Source organism: Cebus imitator, unplaced genomic scaffold, assembly GCF_001604975.1.
Source record: "Cebus imitator isolate Cc_AM_T3 unplaced genomic scaffold, Cebus_imitator-1.0 Scaffold25, whole genome shotgun sequence".
NCBI lineage: Eukaryota > Metazoa > Chordata > Mammalia > Primates > Cebidae > Cebus > Cebus imitator.
Window position 1 is genome coordinate 5,870,028 of NW_016107340.1, and position 8,871 is coordinate 5,878,898.

At 39.8% G+C, this 8,871-nt stretch overlaps 1 protein-coding gene across 2 annotated transcripts in view; it reads left to right on the top strand.

Annotated features, from left to right (window-relative positions):
• The window catches only part of KCNAB1 (potassium voltage-gated channel subfamily A member regulatory beta subunit 1), a 394,665-nt gene that overhangs the window by 46,568 nt on the left and 339,226 nt on the right, over positions 1–8,871 (top strand). The gene's annotated exons all lie outside the window — the stretch shown is intronic.

Below are 8,871 nucleotides of genomic sequence, written 5' to 3' on the forward strand. Positions count from 1 at the left end.
GAGAGGGGACCATGCCCCAGACCATAGGTGGCTAAACTTGAGAGTGTGGATGTGTGGGCTGGTATGTCTACCAGATAGTGGTGTATGAAGTTTTTTTGCAAGGGCCAAAGGAATAGGGAATGGAAAAGAAGGGGATTCCATCTACAGATATGAGGCATGAGCTTGTCCCTGAGCCACACCCACTCCATGACAGAGGCAATACAGTTATTGTTATGATCAAACCATTTCTGGAAATTTCTAAACTTCTGGGAAGTAATAGTGGTACTGTTTTAAGCAAGAACATTGGCTTTCATTTTTAACAGATAAGCTTTCTCTGAAGATGACATAAAACAAACCCCAGTGATGTTTTGTGCTATGACAACATCAGTAGATTAAAAACATCATTTTTAAAGGTTCTTACTTTGAAGAAAAACTCATTGACATATATAAAATATGATTATTAAAAACAAAGCAGCCAGTTTCAGCAAACCTGTGCATAACAACAAAAATAAATGAAGATAGAGATTGATTTATAAGATTTTTGTAGTATGAGGTGATATGGTGTGGGGTATTCAGCCAAGAGTCAGAAAAACTGTGCTTTAGTTCTAACATTTCCATGGAATAGCTGAGTTATTTGGGGCACAGCCTCTTAGTGTGATATTGTGCTGGCCTAGAGCCAGAACCTGAGCAACACTATTTTATAAAATGCAAAACTGTTTTTTAAATAAGTTGAAATGGCTGCCCCATTCTCCTCACAATAACTACTGTCCTTGGCCTCTGTAAACAGAACTGCTAGCTTGTTCTGCAAAACTATGTAAAGCTGCTTACCTTTTCTTATCAGTAACTGCTAAAATCTGTGACTTCTATCACGACCCAGACGATGTGTAAACAAATGTATATCTTGACTTCTGTAAACCACTGAAGTAACAAACAGAATGACAAAAGTCCCCTGGCCCTTGGAATGTCCGGAGACCCCCGCCCTTGTCTCCGCCCAGGAGGTGAATCACAGAATCCCCAAGCCTTTGGAATGTCCAAAACCTTTTCATCCCCATCCCCGCTCCTCACCCTCACACCCAAGGTAATTTTTCGGGTATAAAAAGTCGTGGCACCCTCCTTTTGACACCACAGGTTGGAGAGACGTGAGTCCTCTGTGGTCGCTGGCATAATAAATGACCCTGCAATCAGGCATACTTTTGTCTTGGTGCTAACTTTCTGTGCTCCGTCTAATACAACATTAGGATCTCATTTTTGGTATCTATTAAATGAGAGGTGTTGGACAGAATGTTCTCTAGGCTTTCCTATATGCTTGAAAGTCCTGGCTGGGCATGGTAGTTCATGCCTATAATCCCAGCACCTTGAGAGGCTGAGGTAGATGGATTGCTTAAGCTCAGGAGTTAGAGACCAGCTTGGGCAACATGGTAAAACTCTGTCTCTGCAAAAAATAGCAAAATTAGCTGGGTGTGGTGGTGCACACCTGTAATCCCAGCTACTTAGCAGACTAGGGTGGGAGGATAGCATGAACCTGGGATGCAGAGGTTGCATTGAGCTGAGATCATGCCACTGCACTCTAGCCTGTGGAAGAGTGAGACTCTGTCTCAAAAAAAAAAAAAAAAAGTAAGTCCTGAATATGTAAACCATGTTCTCTATTAGCTATACAACATATAAAGTATCTATCTAATTGAAGATACCATCAATAGTAAGGGGCACCATTAATTTGTATACTGTTAAGAAATAGACACACTGCCTATTATCATTTAAAGAGACAACAGTAAGAAGATTGTTTTTAAATTTAAAAAATTTAAATGACTATAGGAAGCATTCCAGTTTAAAAATGTGAAAATATAAAAAAGTCTATCTTAGAGTCTCCAATACATAGTGATTATTTTATTCACCTAAATATTTTTCACAGTTTTGCACAGTACCTACTATATCTATTTAAAAATCCATGTATTAATTCAACAAATGAATATAAATTTAGTGCCTACTATATGTTAAGCAATACAACATGGATCATGGGTACATCAAAATGTACTGAATAATGGAATTTTAGAAGTACATTTGGTTTTTGTAACATCAACCTGCACATGAAGCTAGTGATGCTGTTAAGAAATCAGCTCAAGAAAACAGAGGGATGTTTTCTTTTTAGGACAGTAGAATCACCAAAAACTTGATATCTAATTTGCTCCATAGAAATTTGTACTCAGAAATGGAAGGCAGATAAACAAGAGTTCTCAGATCAGTTTCTTATTCATCCAGGGACTTCTGTTACTTCTTTGATATTTCTATAAAAATCTTGTTTAAAGAATCACTTCTTGCCTCCATGACTCTGATGAAGATTTTCTTTCAGCTGTTATTTCTTTTCCAGTAGAAATAAGGCAAAGGACAAATTTTCTATGAACACTTTGATACTATATGATATGAAATAATTTTATATGATCTATTGTTGCAATTTACAGTTAAATTGATTTTTTTACACTTAAGAAATCTTCATATTATCCACTTATATCTAATAGTATCCCAAGACATGAATAAGCTCCTAAAAGCAACATTTTTAAAGGAATGATATTTCCCCGATAAGCTCTCCCTCACAGTCAGAATGTGTGCAACAAATGACAAATAAAGCTCATTTAACCTCAATATCTTTATCTACGGGGGTTATCATGCTGAAAACCTTAGGAAAATGGCAAAATAATGAGTTGAAATGCTTGAGCTCAATCTATATAATGGAAACCGTATGCAATGTTATGCGGTGATTTAAGCCTAATTATATACAACAGTGATGTGTGGACCCTCCTCAGGAAGGAACTCACAAAAAATCTTAGGAATGACTGAGAGAACAATTTTTGTTCTTGTTCTGTTTGGATTTCCCTTCTTTAGCTGTTCTTGCCTCAGGGCTATCTGGTTATTTCTATTCGGCCTCTAATATGGTTTGGCTCTATGTCCCTACCGTATCTCATGTGGGATTGTAGTCCCCACATGTTGAAGGTGGGTTCTGATGGGAGCTGATTGGATCATGGGAGTGGTTTCTAATTGTCAGCACCATCCCCCTATTGCTGTCATGTGATAGAGTTCTCATGGGACCTGACGGTTTAAAAGTATGTGGTGCTTCCCGCCTTGCTCTCTTTCTCTCCTGCTCTGCTATGGTAAAATGTGCTTGTTTTCCCTTTGCCTTCCGCCATGATTGTACGTTTTCTGTGTCCTCCTCAGCCATGCAGAACTGTGAGTCAATTAAACCTCATTTCTTTATAAATTACCCAGTCTCAGGTACTTCTTTAAGCAGCGTGAAAATAGACTAAAACAGGTTTCTTTCAGTTTCTGTTCAAAGTTCATTTGAAGTACAGTGCCCTGATCAATCATATTCCCAAAGAGGCCTTTATTCCTTCTACTGCCTAAGGCTGCTCACCCTGAGAATGGCTTTTCTATGGGCTCAGAAGTCCTCCCAACTTCCTGTTTCTGATGGGGCCAAGCACACTGTGTTTTCTGATCAGCTGAATCTCTTCTCCAAATTGGGATGAAGAGAGGAATTAGGGTCAATTGAATGATTTGTCTCTGTGGGGGCCGGTGGGGGTTGTCATCATGAGTTTCTCTTCCTAAGGAATCCTTTTTTTTTTTTTTTTTGCTAAGTGCAACATATTCCTGAAAATGTGATTTCGCCTGTTCTTACAGTTTTATGAAATCATACAGAAAGTAGCAATTGCAGTATTGGCATTCTGGCTCTTACTGTGGTAGATACTTACAATTTCTGTTGCAAAGTATACTTGTCCAAGAATACTTGAAAGTACATCTGATACAGCTTGGTGGTACAGGTCATTACTTGCAAATTGCCAAGTCCTGTTTAAGCCACAAAATAAAGTGTCATCATGGCTGTGCTCCAGAAAGGACAAATATGGGTTTTGCTGTGGTAGATACTACCTATCAATCAGCTATTTGTTGTTTGGAAATTGCTGGTGACAAGTCTATTCAAACTTGGCCACCTGTTTTGCAGTGCATAGTTCAGCTTGGCTCTACCATTCACCACAATTCATGGGTTACATATAATAATATCCAGCCTCTCCTTGGTTTCCAACATGCTCAGGTTAACCATAATGCTTCCAGCTTCTGTCTCATGTCATTACTTGGCATACACACCCCAAACATTGAATCCTGTTGGAACAAATGTAAAGCAAAGTGCAAGATCACAAGAGTCTGTCATGATATGTTGGACTCATGTGGTCAAATTTATGTGGTGTGATTGATTTGGAAATAATGTTTTCAATTCCCTTTTGCTGCACATAGCAGAACAATTTCCTGTTAACTAATATGATATTTTGACTGTTGGTTTTAGTATGTTTTAGTATAAATATCCAAAGACAAATTTTTCAGTTGAATACATCTGAGAAAAAATTGTTCAGTTGATCCAGGAATTACATACACTGCTCTTTGGGGGTGAGTGGGCTTTAACCCAATTATGTATGTCTACCTTTGTGTGAACTTTATAGTTGATTAAATATGTTTCCTAAGACCATTTCTGTCAACTCTGAGCACTAGATCATAGTTAGAAACTTCACACACACATGGACACACACACATTTAAATCAGTTCCCATTTATATCTCTTTGACCTGTGTCACCCCTTGCAGGAACATCCATTGTAAGAGTAAGAATAGTCTACAATGGTTTCTCTCTTCTATAAATGTCATTGAATAATGGCTTTCCTGAAGAATCCTGATCCATATAACTACATTTTAAATACAAATTTCTCCCCAGTGGTCCTTTGGTCATGGAGAAATTAGCGTTAACTATAAAGCAGAGTGCTTGAAAGAATTTCCTTGAGGGAAATTGGGAAAGCAAGAGGGAAAGAGATTTATGCTTTTCATTTAGTGGCAATATGTACTTTATGCAAGTTTACATCATTAGGACCATTAAAGGGCAAGAATGTAAAATATGTCCTCTCTGAAGACAGTTCTTCATATTTGTGTAACGTTTTCTGCTTTAAGAAGTGAATCGCAGGAAATAGTCCAATGTGAACGTACTCTGGTGTTCAAAGTGTTTATTTCGAGGGCTCTTCATTTCCCCTACATCCTCCAGAGATAAAACACTACAGGGCCTGTAATCTCTGAGTACATAACAAACTCTCTTCTCTGGACAGACAATTTGTGAAAATTCCTCTTGAAATTGGTGACAAAAATGCCTAAGCTATTGGTGGATTCCGTTTTGTAAGCTTATTTATACAAATCACAGACTTCTGTAGTATCTTTGTAATTATTTAATCTGACCAAGTAATTTCTGGGAGTAAAGTATATTTGAGATGGTATATGTTAGCCAAAGGCGTTCTTTAATGAGAAATCTTATCACACACACCTTTTCTAAATGCATTTTGACTGCACACAAGACTGGATTTTGTATTTCTTGGCAATATGCCCAGTAGATATAATTTTTCAAAAAATATGGAATTCAAATAAGTTTTGAGAAAAATCACTAAACTAGGAACAAGATGAGCATTTGATGCCCAGTGGATTCACACATAAACCTGGCAATTTTCTTGGTATCTATATTCATCAGAAGCTGTTATTAAGCCAGACACTATGAACAAACACATTCTAAGTCCGTTGTGGGGGGGGAATGTGACAGACAGAGGGACAGCAGAATTTCATAATAGAATTCTGAAGCCTTGCCCTTCTACATAATTCAAATGGCTTTTTTTTTTTTTTTTTTTGAGACAGAGTCTTTCTTTGTTGCCCAGGTTGGTGTGCCATGGTGCAATCTCAGCTCATTGCAATCTCTGCCTCCCAGGTTCAAGCAATTCTTGTGCCTCAGACTCCTGAGTAGCTGGGACTACAAGCACACACCACCACACCTGGCTAATTTTTGTATTTTTTGTAGAGACGGGGTTTTGCCGTGTTAGCCAGGCTGACCTCAAACTCCTGACCTCAAGCAATCCACCCTCCTTGGCCTTCCAAAGTGCTGGGATTACAGGCATGAGCCAGCACACCTGGCCATCAAATGACATTTTTCAAAAGGGAATGAGGATGGTGCCACGATTGGTCACTTATTCCAAGGCCAGTGGTTGGTGGCAAGTGGCCACTGATAGTAGAGAGGGACCTTTCTAGGTAATCGGAGGTAGTCAGTGTGAAGTCAGAGAGTAGACAAGACAAGGGGATAAACCCTTAGGCCAAAGTACTGAGATAAGACCTGGAAAGTCCCAGGGCAATATTGGAGGTTGATAATACTCTCTGAGCTGGGTTTTGCTAGCTGTGGAAAGAGCCCAGGGTATCTAATGCCTTTTAAGCTAGAGCAGTTCCAACCTATCCACGTGGCCCCACACAACTTTGCCAACACCTCTGGATATAAAGGTCCTTCTGTCATCGGGCAGTTTCTTTCAGAAGCCAGTGTGGGTATTTTATTCACTTGTGGACCTTAAACATTTTGCTTCTAGGAAAAGACATGTGAGGCTCATCAAAAGCACCTGGCAAGTGTCTTAAAATGGCTCCTCCTCTAAAGAGAAAGAAAAGCCTGGAAGAAGATCTGAATGTCAGATGCCTCAATTTACTGCTGTCAACGTCGAGGAGGGGCCTACCCTGGGTACAAGACCCTGCCACAAAATCTGTCAGTTGGGTAGAAATGGATTCAGCACTTTTCTTATGGCTAATTTACTGAAGCTTAAGAAGCTCAGCCCTGGTTTCACTGTCAGGGCAACAAAACCATTATCAAGATGGCCAATGAGTTAACTAGGGTGTTTCGAGATGAGGGAGTGAGGGGTATGTAATAAGACAATGGGAAGAAGAGGATCTAAAAAACAAAACCAAAAACAAAATCAACCTCTGGAAGTGGAACTCTTCCTAATTATAACTAATTAATTAAAAATGTTAAACACACTGGAAATGGGTTATGAATCATTCAGGTAATAAGAACAATTACCATCCAGCTGTCAGTAGGAAAGTATTCATCTAGGTTTTACTTCCAGGTCCATCCAACTGTCAGTGGGAGTCTCAGTCAAGTCCCTTAACCCTCTAGAGACCTCAGTTTCCCCATCTTTAAATGAGAGCATTAACTCTAAGTTCTCATCCAGTGTTATTAACACTCTGTGTATCCAAAAAAAAAAAAAAAAGAAAAAGAAAAAGCAACAAATTCTATCTGATGGTTAATTTTATATGTCAAATTGACAAGACCACAGGGTACCTAGATGTTTGTTTAAATGTTGTTTCTGAATGTGTCTGTGAGGGTGTTTCCAATGAGATCAGCATTTGTACTAGAGGACTGTGCAAAGCAGATTGCCCTTCCTGATGTGAGTGGCCATCATCCAATCAGCTGAGGGACTGAATAGAACAAAAGTTGGAGGAAGGGAATTTTCACTCTCTGCCTAACTGATGGAGCTGTGACATTGGCCTTCTGCCCTCAGACTGTGACGTATACTATTGGCTCTCCTGGTCCTCAGGCCTTTGGACTCAAACTGAAACTACACCACCATCTTTCTGGGGTCTCCAGCTTGCAGACTATCGATTATGGGACTTTTAAGCCTCCATAATCACAGGAACAAATTCCTTGTAATGATCTCTTTATATTTACTTCCTATTAGTTCTGGTTCTCTAGAGAACTCTGATTAATGCATTATACATTTGGGGACAAAGATATTGCCCAAGGCTAGACTTCTTGTCTCCAATTTTACTGAAAGTAATTTTAGGAACTTAACACTTGGTATTTTCTCTCTTTGTTCCCTTCAAGTAATAATTAATTTTTAGTGGTTTGTTCTTGGGTAGGAATTTAGAAACATTATGTAGCTGACAGAGGACTACATGCAGGGCTTATAAGGAGGAGCTGCTTTTTACAGCCAGTTTCTTGATGAGAATTCAGCAGGAGGAGCTCTTTAGCTGTGCCAACAGCCATCAGAAGGGTAGCTAGTTAGCAGCATCTATGGTACTCGGCAAAATAAAATTCTCCCAGCAGATAATACCATGCTTCTTTACTCATTAAGGAATGGGTGAGCCCTTCCCTGACACCCTGACTGTCCAGCCTGTATTCGAATTATCCATGGGAAATCAGGGACCCACATACCTGCCAAGTCCTTTTTAGGTCTCTTCTTTAAAGCTGGTTAGCTGCCCCTCCCTACACATTAGCGTGCTTGAGGTCCAGAAGGGCTGGAGGGGCTGATATTTAGCCAGTGTGGTTGCTTCTGCTGACACTCTTCTTCTCATAGCAGCCCAGCCTCCCATCAGGAGGCCCCGAGCCACCAATGCAGGGGCCTAGAAAGGCAGCAGGAAGACTGGGCTTGGGCTATCAATGAGGGGATCATCTGTCAGTGAGCTTTCACTTTTAGAAGATATGCAGCTTCTAGCTAACTTTACCAGATACTGGTTGTTGAACTCTTCCTCAAGTCTGCAAGTGGAATTCTTTAGGGAAATACTGTGTTTCTCTGGCTGCCATGATATTTATTTATTTACCTACTCAACTATTTGTTTGATGGAGAACGTCACAGGGCTTAGAGTGGTCTCAGCTAAATTGTCAGCTCATGAGGCTTCTGATCTGTTGCAGTGGGTTTGGGTTTTTACTCTTCAGGACGGTCATCAACAGAAAACAGAGGTACTTTGGGTTTTTTTTTTTTTTTTTCCCCAAAAGCATCTATTTGGCTTTTAAAACAAAATGATGTAGAGAAATACAGAAGTAAATATCATACAAGCCAGTTATTAAATTAAAAAAATCCCAGCCAACAAATTGTCACATTGGGCCTGCATTAGAAAAAGGAAACAAGGCCGGGCACGGTGGCTCAAGCCTGTAATCCCAGCACTTTGGGAGGCCGAGGCGGGTGGATCACGAGGTCAAGAGATCGAGACCATCTTGGTCAACAAGGTGAAACCCTGTCTCTACTAAAAATACAAAAAATTAGCTGGGCATGGTGGCGCGTGCCTGTAATCCCAGC